The following is a 17,006-nucleotide window of genomic DNA, read 5'->3' as shown; positions in this document are numbered from 1 at the left end:
ATATAACTTAACGATCATCCGCATCTTTTTCTTTGAATTATCAAAACAATTTTGTTCATTATTTTGCAGCAATGTCATGGGCATTTTTTACTATTTTTTACTACCTTTTATGAATTAGAAATTATTTGGACTTGGGAAGTTTATTGTCTACTATTTTTTTCCAATTAATTAGTGTATCTCCAAATCTTTTTATTAGTTTAGTCAAACCTCTATGAGTCGATGTTCTATGACTCGATATCAACTCATGGAAACAAATTATGCCATATTAAAAAATATTTTCTGGATTACTGTGATGGTCCCTCTAAATAGCTTTCCAAGGAATCTCTAACCCACATCTCGATATTTTCATGAGCCGATGGTCCTTTTAATATCGTCTCATGGAGCTTTGACTGTAACTGCTTTGATATACAAATGCATTATTGTATGAATATGTAATAATTTCTTCAGGTCAATCAGCTTTACAAGTGTGGAATTTTTCTGAACAGCAACATAGGTAATAATTATTTATATGAAACTAGATTAAAAAAGTAAAAATAACATTGCTGGGGAATCTACAAATTTTGTTATTTTATAGTTTTAGATTCAAATTGGAAAAGAATATTTGATATTAACCTGAACCTAATCACTATCGATTTTAATGCTGATAGTGAAATTACTAGTAAACAATAAACTATGGCTCTTCTTAATTGTAAGATGTACGTTCATTTACATACTTTGAAAGACGTTGCAATAAGATTATACGATTTTTCAACATGAGGCTAAGTACGCCATGTAAAATTACTATTTTATTTTAATGGTTTTAAACTTTTTCCGGCCTACCGATAACTACCGATTTTTCTACAGTAAAGCTACCGATTTATCAAAATATAATCTGGCCACCCTGGGCACAATAGAAAAGTTTGGCTTCAATTTGACAACCAAATCGATTCTTTTCGCACCACCCAGATCAAAAGTATTCCTAAGCGTCTTTCACCTTTCACCTTGGTGAACTAATATTTATCTTTACGTTAACCCTTTATAAGGCAGTGGCAACTATATTGCCACCAACAAATTATATGTTTTTCTTTTTATTAACAAGAGTTCTAGTTATTTTTTTCCATGCAATGGCTTTATTTACTACCTAGTACCACCCAAGATGAATTTGAGCCATAAAAAAATTGAAATGTCATTTGAGAACAGCTTTTTACAAACAGAAGTTTCAAGTGGAAGAAGGATTTCCATTTATAATTCGTTAAAAAACGAAAAGAAATATTTTTCTCGTTGGTATCAATTATTTTGAATTTCCTGTGTTAGATTATGGCGTCATTAGCGTGAAAAAAGCTTTGCCTTTCTGTACATTTAGTTTTTGGATTTTGACGAAATTGTGTTTTATTTTTCCAAGGGAACAAAAGCGCAAATTTTTTCACTTATGATGCGTCTTCCGACTAGGACTCTTCACTAAAAAATGTAATGTGTCTTGATTTAACTAGTTTTACGTAAAACCTAATTTAAAAAAATCTTTTATTTATTTTTGTCGTTGCCTGTTTTCCCGCTTGCCGGGCAGTGGCAACTAAATTGCCACCAATTTTTCAATATTTTTGAACTATTTAATGTATAACAAACATACATTTGAGTTTAATACCATGTCAACGTTATGTCCTATTGTTGTTTTTGTTATTGTTTAGATTCGTCTGCTATAGACGAATCCAAGTAAAAATAAGAAGAAGACACACGACGGTGTTAACTTTGACAGATCCTACAGCTCAGCATAGGGAGATCATTTTAAAATGCTTATAATAAATTCTAGACAAAATGTAATTAAAATCTGGTTTATGTATGATACGGAAAAAGTTCCGAACTATATGATAGATACGTTTTTGGAAAAAATAAAATAAATTGAGATAAGCTTCCAGATATGTAATTCGGAACTTTTTCCGTACCGTACATCAATCAGATTTTAATTACAATTTGTCTAGAATTTATTATAAGCATTTTAAAATCATCTCCCTATGCTGAGCTGTAGGATCTGTCAAAGTTAACACCGTCGTGTGTCTTCTTCTTATTTTTACTTGGATTCGTCTATAGAGTGTTAACAAAAATCATGTTTGCGTATATCAAGAGCAATTTATTATACAGCTATCACGTTGTTTTTTACATTATCCACGTAAGCCACACTCTTTCCTGTTCAAGCAAAAGGCGTTCGTGACACATTTACCAGGAACTTAATTTTCCAGACTGGTCTTATTATACCTAGTTGACCAAGAGTGTTCCCACCACCGCCGCAGCACAGCACCGACTAGCTCATCCAGCTACTGCAACCAGCAGACCTGCACTCATCCGAATCTTTCTGCGTAATGAATGGCTTTTAGTGTAATGATATTATAATGCTTTTAGCCTGTCACTTTGCCCTTTGCTAGCGGGACAAGGGAAATTATGACCGCCCGTCACACACCGGGAAATGTCACGACTGGACAGCGGCACTTTAGAGAGGACCATACAATTAGGATGTATTCTGTTTACCTTCCCGCGCTGGCTGGTACGGCCATCCAATCCAGCGGGAATCGATCACAAACACCGGCGTTTCGGCCCTTGTCCTGTGGGATTTTCAGGAAATTAGAGAAGAAAGCTTTCCGGCTGACCGTCGTGCGGGATCCAATTACACGGAGCCGTGCTTGCGCATTGTAGACGTCAAACCCACATCATTGATTGCAGTTTATTTGATTATTCTGAGGCTACATCCTCTTTTTTACGAATTTTTCTCACGTACCTACTACAGTCAGAAGCATTCTCCGTGAACGCAGAATAATGCCAATCTCGTAGTGAAGAAGGTATCAAATCATAAGAATCGCCGGTGGCGTTTTCTTACTCCTTGCAATAGAAACATATGACTGAGATCCTTTAAAAATAGAGTAATTGCATGCACTGAGAAGAAGCAGTCTGTGTTCTGAAATCCTCTACGATAGAGGTTCCCAAACTTTTTGGATATAACCTAGCAGAGTCCCATATTGCTTGCGACCCACCACGTACCAAAAGTATTTTTTTAAGAAATTGGATAAAAATGAATTCACGTTTAATTGCACATATCATAATAAATTGCTTCATCATTGTCCATCATTGTATTTGCCAAAATCTCGTCCCATTTTTAATTCTATTTGAATTGGATGTGGCATGGATTTGGAAGGGATTTCTATTAGATTTTCGTTGGATTTGTATTGGGTTTAGCTTGGATTTGGATTAGATTTAAATAAGATTTGGATTTCATTTAGATTGGATTTGTATTGGATATGGATTTGATTTGGATTTGAATCAGATTTGGATTGGTTTTTAATCGGATTTGGATTGAATTTGAATTGGATTGGATTTGAGTTAGACTTGAATATGATTTGGATTGGCTATAGTTTGATTTGGAATTGATTAGGATTGGATTTTGATTCAGATTTAAATTGGATTTGGATTGAATTCGAATTGAATTTAGATTGGAAATGAATTAGATTTGGATTGAATTAGATTTGGATTGAATTAGATTTGGATTTGATTTAGATTGGATTTGTATATGAATTGGATTTGGATTTGGATTGGATTCGAATCCCTCCCCTCGGATATGTTATCTTGCCGCGATGGGTGGGCTTACGCCATTAGCACTGATATGGCAACCAAAGACATATCCTGTCGTGATGATATCACATGTTGACTATTTTTTGTTCAATGCCGCGTCACATATAATCTGGCATTGATGCACTGATTTTACGCATGTGCATGTGATTCAACGGACATCGTATCTTGAAGCCTTCAATGGTGGTGTAGACGGGTAGAGGTCCTTTTTATCAGTGATAATGATCTCTTCTATGCGGCAATACTTTTCTGAGGCGTTCCCTGATGATGATGAGTCGTAGCCACGCTTAAACATAGCTAGGTAGGAATTAACCAGTAGAAAATATCATCAAGATATTAATAGGGAATTGACTCTTGAATTCACTGAGTAGAAGTTTTATCAAAACTAGGAACGTGGCACCTTTTTATTTTGTTATGTCTCACTTTAACGAGCCATAATTAAAAATACCACAAATTAAAACGATGGTATACAAACAATCTTACATTGGCTTCATTATCGATATTTTTTTCTAATAGATAGGGGATAGGCGTGATGAAGCTGTACTTTGCCACCGAAAAGTGAATCCTATAGCTGACCACGACCCATACAATTACAGTAATGCTACGCTTGTTTGTAAGGCTTTGAGACTATTAGACCATTTCTTCACGTTTGCTTAACTCTTAAGCGGTGCTTACTTATACGCTTGAACTAGGATACTCGCCTGAGAGGAGGTGACCTTTAGCAATAGAGACAATGAACTGACATCAAAACGTAACATAATCTACAATGAGTATAGAATTGAACTGAATAACGTAGGAAACATTCGGGGGCAGCAGGGACTATGTCCAAGGGCTTGACAATCCCTCCCTAGGCCATCTGCGAGTTGTGGCGCCTGCCTAGGATGTGGTGGGGTTCGACAGTGGGCCCTGTTAAACCTCTATAAAAAGCTGCATGTATCCGCAAGTAGGCTCCGCCAAAGCGACCGTGTGCCGCTCAAAGACAGGAGACACGAGACAGGAGGTTTGCGCAGGCCCAATAAGCCGCCTGGAAAACAAATAATTACGAGCAATATAAGAGATAATGCGACTCGATATAATCGACAAAGACCTAGGCGACGAATAAAGGATCACGATTGGAAGCATGGAACTGCAAGTCGCTAGGTTTCGCAGGTTGCGACAGGATGATCTACGATGAATTACATCCCCGCAACTTCGAAGTCGTGGCGCTGCAGGAGATTTGCTGGACAGGACAGAAAGTGTGGAAAAGCGGGCATCGGGCGGCTACCTTCTACCAAAGCTGTGGCACCACCAACGAGCTGGGAACCGGCTTCATAGTGCTGTGTAAGATGCGCCAACGCGTGATTGGGTGGCAGCCAATCAACGCAAGGATGTGCAAGCTGAGAATTAAAGGCCGTTTCTTCAACTATAGCATCATCAACGTGCACTGCCCACACGAAGGGAGACCCGACGACGAGAAAGAAGCGTTCTACGCACAGCTGGAGCAGACATACGATTGATGCCCACTGCGGGACGTCAAAATCGTCATCGGTGACATGAACGCACAGGTAGGAAGGGAGGAAATGTATAGACCGGTCATCGGACCGGATAGTCTGCACACCGTATCGAATGGTAGTCCGAAGCACCTTCTTTCCCCGCAAAAATATCCACAAGGCCACATGGAGATCACCTAACCAAGAAACGGAAAACCAAATCGACCACGTTCTAATCGACGGTAAATTCTTCTCCGACATCACGAACGTCCGCACTTACCGCTGTGCGAATATTGAATCCGACCACTACTAGAGATGTCGTAAAATCCCGATTAATCGATTAGTTACTAATCGATTACTCTTGATTCTTGTCGATTATTGAATCGATTAATCATTGTATAGTAATCGATTCAAAATTAATCGATTATCACAACGATGAATCGATTAATCGAAATAATCAATTAATTTTCGACATCCTTATGATGTCGTAAAATTCTGATTAATCGATTAGTAACTAATCGATTACTCACGATTCCTCTCGATTATTGAATCGATTAATCGTTGGGTAATAATCGATTCAAAATTAATCGATTATCACAACGATGAATCGATTAATCGAAGTAATCGATTAATTTGCGACATCTCTAACCACTACCTCGTTGCAGTATGTCTGCGCTCAAAACTCTCGACGGTGTACAACACGCGTCGAAGTCGGACGCCGCGGCTTAATATTGGGCGGCTACAAGACGGTAGACTAGCCCAAGAATACGCGCAGCAGCTGGAAGTGGCACTTCCAACGGAAGAGCAGCTAGGCGCAGCGTCTCTTGAAGATGGCTGGAGAGATATTCGATCCGCCATTGGTAGCACCGCAACCGCTGCACTTGGCACGGTGCCCCCGGATCAGAGAAACGACTACTATGACGGCGAATGTGAGCAGTTAGTAGAAGAGAAGAAGGCAGCATGGGCGAGATTGCTGCAACACCGCACGAGGGCGAACGAGGCACGATATAAACAGGCGCGGAACAGACAAAACTCGATTTTCCGGAGGAAAAAGCGTCAGCAGGAAGATCGAGACCGTGAAGAGACGGAGAAACTGTACCGCGCTAATAACACACGAAAGTTCTATGAGAAGTTGAACCGTTCACGTAGGGGCCACGTGCCACAGCCTGATATGTGTAAGGACATAAACGGGAACCTTCTTACGAACGAGCGTAAGCTGGATTGTAGCAACTACCGCGCAATCACATTGCTGAACGCCGCCTACAAGGTACTCTCCCAAATTTTATGCCGCCGACTAACACCAATTGCAAGAGAGTTCGTGGGGCAGTACCAGGCGGGATTTATGGGTGAACGCTCTACCACAGACCAGGTGTTCGCCATACGTCAGGTATTGCAGAAATGCCGCGAATACAACGTGCCCACACATCATCTATTTATCGACTTCAAAGTCGCATATGATACAATCGATCGAGACCAGCTATGGCAGCTAATGCACGAACACGGATTTCCGGATAAACTGACACGGTTGATCAAAGCGACGATGGATCGGGTGATGTGCGTAGTTCGGGCATAGTTTTAGGGCATTCGGGCGTAGTTTTAGGGGCATTCTTGAGTCCCTTCGAAACGCACAGAGGGTTACGGCAAGGTGATGGTCCTTCGTATCTGCTATTCAACATCGTTTTAGAAGGGATAATACGAAGAGCAGGGATTAACACGAGTGGTACAATTTTCAATAAGTCCGTCCAGCTATTTGGCTTCGCCGACGACATAGATATCATGGCACGTAACATTGAGAAGATGGAGGAAGCCTACATCAGACTGAAGAGGGAAGCCAAGCGGACCGGACTAGTCATTAATACGTCGAAGACAAAGTACATGATAGGAAGAGGTTCAAGAGTAGACAATGTGAGCCACCCACCGCGAGTTTGCATCGGTGGTGACGAAATCGAGGTGGTAGAAGAATTTGTGTACTTGGGCTCACTGGTGACTGCCGAAAATGATACCAGCAGAGAAATTCGGAGACGCATAGTGGCTGGAAATCGTACGTACTTTGGACTCCGCAAGACGCTCCGATCGAATAGAGTTCGCCGCCGTACCAAACTGACAATCTACAAAACGCTCATTAGACCGGTAGTCCTCTACGGACACGAGACCTGGACGATGCTCGTGGAGGACCACCGCGCACTGGGAGTTTTCGAAAGGAAAGTGCTGCGTATCATCTATGGTGGGGTGCAGATGGCGGACGGTACGTGGAGGAGGCGAATGAACCACGAGTTGCATCAGCTGCTGGGAGAACCATTCATCGTTCACACAGCGAAAATCGGACGACTGCGGTGAGCCGGGCACGTAGCCAGAATGTCGGACAGTAACCTGGTGAAAATGGTTCTCGACAATGATCCGACGGGCACAAGAAGGCGAGGTGCGCAGCGGGCAAGGTGGATCGATCAGGTGGAAGATGACTTGCGGACCCTCCGTAGACTGCGTGGTTGGCGACATGTAGCCATGGACCGAACGGAATGGAGAAGACTTTTATATACCGCACAGGCCACTTCGGCCTTAGTCTGAATAAATAAATAAATATAGATTTTCCAGCGACGGTAACGGAGTTGTCCCACGGGTTATGACGGAGCGTGCAGCAATGGGAGATCGCACAATTCGCAGCAGCCATAGTGAAGCCATTCTGTTCTGCCCATTTATGGATTGATCTAACAGCAGCTTGCAATTTTCTTCTAGTATGTTTTGATTTCTTCCCTGCCACTATCAAAATGATGTCGTCAGCATTAGTAAAGATGAAAACTCCTTTTGGGAGATTGTCAAAAACCGAGTTCATCGCTATTAAAAATAACGTTACGGCCAGCACAGACCCCTGCGGTACACCGGTTTCTTCCTGGAATACTCTGGAGCGCGTGTTTCCAATTAATACTTGGAAGGTTCGGTCATTCAAATATCCTTGGATAAACTGCCCTATGTTGCCTATAAAACCCCAATCGACTAGTTTTATCAGGACCCCGGGTCTCCACACCCTATTATACACCTTTGAGAGGTCAAGTGCAGCGATGTCAACGTGTAGGTCGTTCGTTAGAGCATCATCAATTATTTGACCTAGTGACGCAAGGTAGGATCCGGTTCCTCTCCCCTTGAGGAATGCATGTTGTCGTTGGTCCAGTATGTTGCGTTCCCGAAGTATTGCCACAAGACGCCGATTAACCATGCGTTCCATAATTTTCGACATACAGCTAGTTAGTGCAATGTCCCATAATCGCAGGGGTTAGTCGATCCTGCTTCTTTCTTCGGGGTGGGAATAACTAAACTATGTCGCCATGTCTATCAAATACTCAAAATGAAGTTTCCAGGTACATTTAGAATCAAACACGACCCCAAGGTATTTGGAGGATAAAGATTGGTTGATGTCATCTTTCAACAGCTTTAGTTTCAGTTGAGCAGGGTACCGCTTCTTTGTAAACACAACCAATTGAGTTTTTTGCGGTGAAAACTCGATCCCTAAATGTCTGGCCCAAACAGTCAGATTATCCAGGGTACTTTGCAATGGTCCTTGCAAGACATTTGCACATGGACCTCTTAGAGAGATCACAGCATCATCTGCAAGTTGTCTGAGCGTGCATTGTCCTTCCAAACAATTGTCAATATTTTTCACATAGAAATTATAAAGCAAAGGACTTAGACATGATCCTTGGGGAAGGCCCATGTAGCTGTTTCTGGAAGTTGTCAGAGTGCCGAGAGTAAAGTTCATATGTTTTACTGACAACAAATTGTACAAAAAATTATTTAAAATAACGGGTAATCCACTACTGTTCAGATTGTTTGACAGTACTTCTATGGAAACTGAATCAAAAGCGCCTTTAATATCCAAGAACACTGAAGCCAATTGCTCCTTGTGCGCAAAGGCCAGCTGAATATCTGAAGAGAGCAACGCTAGACAATCGTTTGTTCCTTTACCTTTTCTAAAGCCAAACTGAGTATTTGATAGTAATGCATTTTGCTCGACCCAATGGTCGATTCTTGAAAGAATCATTTTCTCCAATAACTTTCTCATGCATGATAGCATGGCAATCGGTCGGTATGAATTGTGATTAGACGCTGGTTTTCGAGGCTTTTGAATAGCTATTACTTTGACCTGTCGCCATTCTGGGGGCACAATGTTGTACTCCATGAAACAGTTGTACAGGTCAAGTAATCGTCTTTTTGCGAAATCTGGGAGGTTTTTCAGAAGATTGAATTTGATGTTATCGCATCCCGGAGCTGAGTTTTTCGATGAAAGAAGAGACATAGAAAGTTCCAGCATTGAGAATGGTCCACCCAAAGAACCGGGATCAGTGACTGATTCTCGAAATAGCGGTTCTGCTGGTACGGAATCTGGGCAGACCTTTTTTGCGAAGTTGAATATCCATCGATTGGAGTATTCTTCACTCTCATTGGTGGAAATGCGGTTCCGCATGTTGCGGGCCGTTTTCCAAAGTGTTGTCATTGAGGTTTCTCGTGATAGTCCCTCGACAAAACGTCGCCAGTAGCTACGTTTTTAGCCTTGAGAAGGTTTTGAGCTTTCTTTCAAGTCTCAGGTACTCCTCAAAAAGCTCAGACCTTCCGTGTTTACGGAAAGCCTTGAATGCATCAGATTTCTCGGAATACAACTTAGTACATTCATCATCCCATCCAGGAGTGACTGGTCTTCTTACGATAGATATACTTGGAACGCGTCGTTTCTGAGCTTCTAGTGCACTTTTATGAATTAATTCGGTAAGGAATCGATATTCATCCAGTGGTGGGAGTATATCAGTTGATTCAATACCGATTTTCACCGCCGATGCAAATTTTTGCCAATCGATATTCCTCGTGAGGTCAAAAGGAACATTAACTGACTCTGATCGTTGATAGCCACTTTTGATTGTAGCGAATATAGGCATGTGATCACTACCATGGGGATCTTGGATTACCTTCCACGTGCAATCTAATGATAGTGAATTTGAGCATAAGGACAGATCAATACGGCTTTGTTGACCATTTGGTCCTATTCGAGTTACTTCACCTGTGTTCAAAATATTCAAGTTGAAATCGTCGCACAAATCATAAAAAATGGGCGCTCTGTTATCGTCTATGGTTTCGCCCCATGCAATACCATGTGCATTCATATCACCCAGTATTAAAACTGGGGATGATAGAAGAGAGACTGCGCTCCAAAGATGCCGACGATTAAGCGAGGCATTAGGAGGAATATATACTGAAGCTATGCAAAGATCTTTATTCTTTACAGTTACTTGACAAGCGACGATTTCTAAGCCATTAACTACCGGAATGGGAATTCTGTAGAAAGGGTAACATTTTTTTATCCCCAAAAGAACGCCACCATAGTGATCATCCCGATCTTGGCGAATAATGTTAAAATCGTGGAAGTTGATTTCATCTTCAGAAGAGAGCCATGTTTCACAAAGTGCAAATATATCACAATCAGAATTGCGAATCAAAAACTTGAACACGTCTAGTTTATTTTTTAGACTATGGCAGTTCCACTGTAGCACAGTGATCGTATCTTCTATATTGGCCGTATTATCCATCGAAAGATACGATTTCTGCAAGAAGGGGCCATGAGACAGTCAATTGCTATAAAAAATCACGATAATAAAGATTTAAAAAAAAAAGAAAAAAAAAGTCAATTGCTTCAGATAACTTTCAACTGTTGGAATAAAGAGGTCAATGATTGGCCTCAATGAATTCGGAATATTGAATAAGTTCAAAATACGATCCACAATCTCCTTAAAGGATATCAATCCTCGCTTGGACGAGATTCTTTTCTTGGAAGTGCGAGTAGCAGTTTTCTGCTGAGAGATATTCCTTGACTGATGTTTCTTTGTAACATCAGTTTTAGGCAATGGCGGGAATGTCTTACTGCAACATGGGTCAAAAGGAGCAGTATAGACAGGCTGCTTCGGAATTTTAAATAATCCCCCATTACCATCAGATTTAGGCAAGCTTCTAGGGATGATTTTTGTTTTCTTACGGCGCAATCCCGGGGAAGACAGTTTCTTCCTCTTTTCGGGTACGTGTACCTCCGCAGAATCATCCATATCGGCTACGTCAGAGTCCGATTCGTCTATGGAAATGACATCATAAAAATCACTAACTTGAACGGCAGCTGAAATAGCAGCCGTTGCGTTGGCAGTTGCGGATGTGTCTTGCGACTTCACCATTTCCGCATACGACTGCTTGGAGCGCTGTACCAACGAACGCTTCACCTTTTGGGTGCGCTTTTGTACACTGGGCATTCTTGCAAACCATGGGAGGGTCCATGCCACAATAAGCGCACTTTGTAACTTGTTGTTGGCAGGACTCCTCCTGTGCTTTTCAAAACATTTGCCACAACGGGCTTGTTGTCGCAAAACTCGGCGGTGTGCCCCAACTGTTTGCAGTTGGTACAATTGAACACCCGCGGCACAAAAGTCGCACCGGAAATAACATATTTTCAATATCTACATATTTTGGGAGAATCGAACCGGCGAACGTCACCCGAAGCGAACCTGACTTAGAATACACTTTATTACCATCTACCATGGCAGCTGAATGCAACTCCTTGCAATCCAAAATATCCACGGTAGACTGTATTGCATTCTTTAAGCGGCCTTTTCCCGCAAGTACATCCTTGCAAGTCAGGCTCGCTGCGTTGATCACACCTTCGATTTCGACCTCCCGCGAGGGGACATAAACCAAATATTCTACATTATACAGTTGGTCTTTTGCGATAGCATTTGCATCCTGATATGTAGGTGCAGTTACACGTAGTTTGTTCCGATTAATCTGATGAAAATCAGTTTTCGGAAAACGACGCGTCAAGTCACGTTTGATTCCTAGAAAATCAATACTTTTCACTTTCACCCACGGCCCAGGCGAAGAAGCTTGGTAGAATCGCGTGCGAATTATATTGTCTTTGGGAGGCGTTTCGCCTCCTTTTTCTTCGTCCATGTAATTAACACAAAATCCCCAAAAAAAATAATAATAAAAAGAATATGAGAAAATACTAATGAGATTTAACTATAATAATAATAACAACAACAACAACACAAACACAGAAAAAGCGAAATTAATTAATAATATTTCAGGCAAACTTTTTCGCTTTTTGCCCCACTGCAAATAATCCACCGGTACCGACTGTACCTAACTATAGGCAGAACACAAACCGGCACCACTGAAGTGTGGATGAATCGAATTCAACGGGACAATGGGATACAATATTTTACTTAGCCTGTTTGCTGCCTACTCTCCCGAGTAGGTAGCTTTTTAGGTGACGGCGACTCTGCTGCTGTTTGTCGTCACCGTAATGCTTTCAGGAAAAAAAAATAACTTTACTTTCTCACGAGACTGCGATAGCTTTGCTAAAACAGCTCGCTTCCAAAAGTCGGTTGGACAATCACCTTGTGACCCAACTTATCACTCGCGTAGGGAACTTAAAGATATAAAAACGACCCTCCGCTCCGCTTGAGGAAAAAAAACACTACGGGATCAAAGCGCGCCACGTGATGAGACACGGAAGATTGTACGTCCGGCTCGTCCAAAAACACGACAAGGAATGATGGTAACTGGTTAGACTCGCTGAATTTTGACAGTGCAGTTCTTGAAGAGCGAGAGTTTGCGGGGGATTATCTCGTGCTAGTATTAGGAGGTCACTCAAATTATTGAACAGTCCGTTTATGTTTCACTGCAAGGCGATTTAGTTTTTCTTCCTTGGTAGATTACGTTGAACTTGAATGAAGCATTTGTTTGATAGGGTTGATGCAGTTGTTTGTTGACTGGTTGTTGGGAGCGAGTGATTCTTTGAACCTTTACGACATTTTGTGTCTTCAGTTTATCTAGAACTTCCTCCTCGTGATAGCAGATGGTGTCGTATGATGAGATAACACGTTTGAAAACCTTCAATGTAGGATGCAAGATTATGCACGGAAGAAAATAAGTACCCAAAATTGAGTATTTTTAAACTTACTTTTGAGTTATTTTTTCTCTTCTCCTTCATCCACTCTTTCTTTTGTTGTCAAAAACAAAAGAGCCAAACAAACCAACGACGCCAGTTCAATACGGGAAGCCAATGTTGAGTTTTATTACCTGAGGTCGAAATTGAGTGAATTAAACTTACATTTGGGTAAATAAATTTTCCGTTGGGTACTTTTTTAACATGGGAGTAAAGGCAAACTACTTCGACCCTACTTACTCAATTTTGGCTTCCCGTACGGATGTTCGAGGTTGGGAGAATTAAACTCACTATTGGGTAGTTTATTTCTTCCGTGTGGAGATCTCAGTTCCGTCAATGAGCTTTTTCATTTTTAGAAGTTTTTCGACGTGTACTGAATTTCAAACACGGAGTGTGTACCTTTTGGTTTGTTCGCTTTAAAGACACTATATAGTGTCTTTAACATAAATTTGTGGGACAAAATTGTGACAAAAGTATGAAACAAGATTTGTCTTTCGCGACCCACCAATGATCACCACCCTCCTGGGGGTCGGGACACAAAGTTTGGAAACTTATGCTCTACGGTACAGTACTAAAAATCCATGGAGTCAGTTGATATTAGCATTACTAAAGTTTTTTTTTCATGGTTGGATATCGATTGTTGGAAAAACGGTCTCCGTCTTTCACAATTATGCAACTGAATATCCGCCCATCAGCAAACGCGAACTACTTTCATGAATTTACGCCCATATTTAATGTGTTGTTTTCTTTTATTTCTTACAGATCCTCTACCATCCTGGACATAATCCAACTTGAGGTAAGGCAACAAGCTACAATGAGAATTAAAAAATTATAATGATAAATAAATGAAATTGTTGAACGATGCAGATACTGATTATTTTTTATAATTATTTCATCGACACCGAACGCCAAAGACCAAAAACCGACGTATATCCTTTCTCTTTTGCGTGATTTGCATATAAAAAGAAAAGGGTCAGCCAAAGAAACAAGCAAAGGACCAAAGCAGAATTTTAATTACCGCCGCGGTTCGCAACGAAAATGCTATTTTTCAATTATACTACCTTTACCCAACACTGACCGTCGATTTTTGCCAGAGGAATTACATTTATTATATTTAACCCTTTCGGCCCAGAATCGTATTTTTCAGCGTTGCCTTGATCAACGCAGGAGATTTCAAAGATCAGTGGATGCAGAAGGGCTGCTTTGGGCATAATGCGCGCGGGTCCAAAGACGATCGCTTTTATGAGCAGCTCAAATCAGCGAACAACAACAGCCATAATGTTTATGCCTATGTGTGCAGTGCTTCCCCCCAAAACCCGTTGCTGTTTGACCTCCGAATGGAGCTCACCAATGAGTTGGAGAACTGTGTGCGGTATTATGCCGACGACGATCAAGGTCTTGCGATCGGACGGATCAAATTGACAAATTTATTGTAGTTGACATTTTTTTTGTTGGTATGTTCATGGAGCCGAATGACATTGCGGCATCGATAAAGCCGGTAAAGGTCCCAAAAATGGGTCACAAAAGCACGCGAGTTGTAACTTTTGACAGCTCTTGGGATTTATTTTTTATGGTGTTCATAGTTTCGAAAGTGCCAAATTGTAGCGAGCGTTTCTACTAGGGTAAAACGACCTATTATGGAGCGGTTAAGCACCGTGTCAAAATAAAATTGATTACAAAAATTCTTCAAAAATTACCTGTTGGTCGATTTCCATATTGTAGTAGTTGAATAGGATGCTCGTTAACTATAGTTTCGTAAATATTACGTGAATTGTGTTGAACTTATGTTGTTTTGTTTTTATCAGAATAAAAACAAACTACCGCAATAATAGGACGCAATTGCCTATCGTTGCGATATTTTTTGAAGGTCAGTCCTATTGTTGCGGTATTGCATGTAATTCTTATGGAGAGCGATACCGTAACAATAGGACCTTAGCACTACCGCAATAATAGGCTCAAGGGATTCAAATTTTTAACGAAAAATGTTGATTTTTCATCATTTTGAACGGAATTTTGTGAAACAAAAGCTGTTCTAGTCGTTAATTCGAAGAGTTTTAGCGTACCCACAATTGTTTTCAATGGTGTTATATCCAGAATGGACTACTTTAACACTACCGCAACATTAGGGCATACCACAACGATAGGACGGTTTACCCTATCAAGTGCTAAACAAGCGATGCGATGTTGTTCAAGTTTACTGGAACTGCATTACACAATGCACTAAACTGAATATTGAAATTTCTTTGACGGAGTGGCTTCACACTTGTCAGAAATGAATGGGTATTAGAATAAACCCAGCTTTATTCATATCTCGCAATAACATAAAACAGCATAATCATTATACCTACATCTAACAGAAAACCAAATATCGAGGAGCTTGAAACATGCAAATTTCAAACCGAACTCTTCTCGGATTTATTTCCGCTCGGAAATATTCCTTTCCCAGAATGCCAAAACCATGCCTTTCATCCGTCGGATGCAGAAAGTAATGAAATGATACCCGGCCGAAAAGCACAAATTGCGAACCCAACAACGGATGAAGCGGACGGAACACCATTTCGCGCTCCATGGTGAATTGGGTTGAAATTGATCGTAAAGTTTATATAAATAGGCTTGCATTCACGAGAACACATCCCAACGCAAGCAACGGTCAATGGGCAAAGTAATTAAACGAAGGCGCGTTTTAAATGTTGCACTTTATTTTTCAACACTGTTCCAATTGCAATCAACGGCACTGGGCTGAACTTTGTTTTTATCTGGTAATCACTTCACGAGACAATCCGACCTTTGGATTTCGGATTACTTTTCTCATGGGTGGGAAAAGTTCAAGAACTAACATTTGCAGTTGGGTTGGATGCTATAAAGTAAAATGTATCTCGGTCATTTTCTGGGAAATGTTGACCTTACGAATACCTTCCCCTATATCCAACTCCGTTTTATTTATGAGGATTACTACATAAGCAATTTCTTCCCAGAACCTATTTATAGCAAAATGGTCGTGGATTGCAGTAGTAATCCTCATGTGTATGCCATTATATCCTGAACTAGCTGACCCGGTAAACGATGTCCTTCATAGTAGGCGAGAATGCGCGTTGTGAATATTAATAAATGCGGGTTGTCACCGGATCGGGTTAGGATCCGGATCGGAAACGGGATTACTTGAAAATGGCAATCAAGTTCTGCAGGAAAGCCCAGGAAGGAACAGGCTGTCCGTGTGCTATCCACAATAAGCTATGCCGCAAGGATCTATGGAAAACATGGCCAGTTTGCCAACCCTGTAGGGCTTACATATAAGCAAACCTCTTAATGTAACGGCGATGACATCCAAAATAAGTATTTTCGAAAAGTTTATCAATAATCCAAAAAATCGATTATTTTATGGACAACCCACACATTTTTATGAAAAACAAACAATATTACAAGAAAACGATTTCCAAATTTTTTATCCATCTAAAATGAACGATGCTGGGTAATATGCGCCACCCTGATAATCGAAATACGCCAATAAAATTAATAGAACTGTCACACTATTTCTGCGCAAAACCACGAAAAAATTAATCAAAAATTAAAAAGTCGCCAAACGACTAGGTTTTGCGATTTTAAGAAAAAAATTTCTCGGATCAAACTTCTCTTGTATAAAATGGTGGTCCTGAAAAGAACCGGTTTCATTTTTTATCACTAACAGAAACAAAACCAAAGTGAGAACCTTGGAAGAAAATTGTACTTTTCGTCAATGACAACTAAATCGCCACTATAGTGAATACATTTTAGTGGGCAACCGCCGAAGGCCGCCGCTCGGATTGACACTGACGCCATGAGTCCGCTACCGATTCCAAGCGAATATGTTTTGAAGAAATGTTCATCTCGGATCAGCTTTCTCTTGTTCCTCTTCTCAACAATACGCATTTTAAACCACACATAACAGCACATAACCAAAATCAGAGCCTTGCGAGAAAATTTCACAGGTTGCAACA

General features: G+C 40.8%; 1 protein-coding gene across 4 annotated transcripts in view; it reads left to right on the top strand.

The window, feature by feature from the left end:
• LOC134211417 (uncharacterized) overlaps nucleotides 1-17,006 on the top strand; it is a 401,264-nt gene that overhangs the window by 178,081 nt on the left and 206,177 nt on the right. For all 4 annotated transcript variants that reach the window (XM_062688243.1, XM_062688240.1, XM_062688242.1 and 1 more), the window contains one exon: nucleotides 13,795-13,828. The gene's annotated coding sequence lies outside the window, so the exon portion shown is untranslated. The remainder of the gene's footprint in view (nucleotides 1-13,794; nucleotides 13,829-17,006) is intronic.

Source organism: Armigeres subalbatus, chromosome 2 (assembly GCF_024139115.2).
Source record: "Armigeres subalbatus isolate Guangzhou_Male chromosome 2, GZ_Asu_2, whole genome shotgun sequence".
Taxonomy (NCBI): Eukaryota; Metazoa; Arthropoda; class Insecta; order Diptera; family Culicidae; genus Armigeres; species Armigeres subalbatus.
This window is presented reverse-complemented; position numbering and strand designations above follow the sequence as displayed.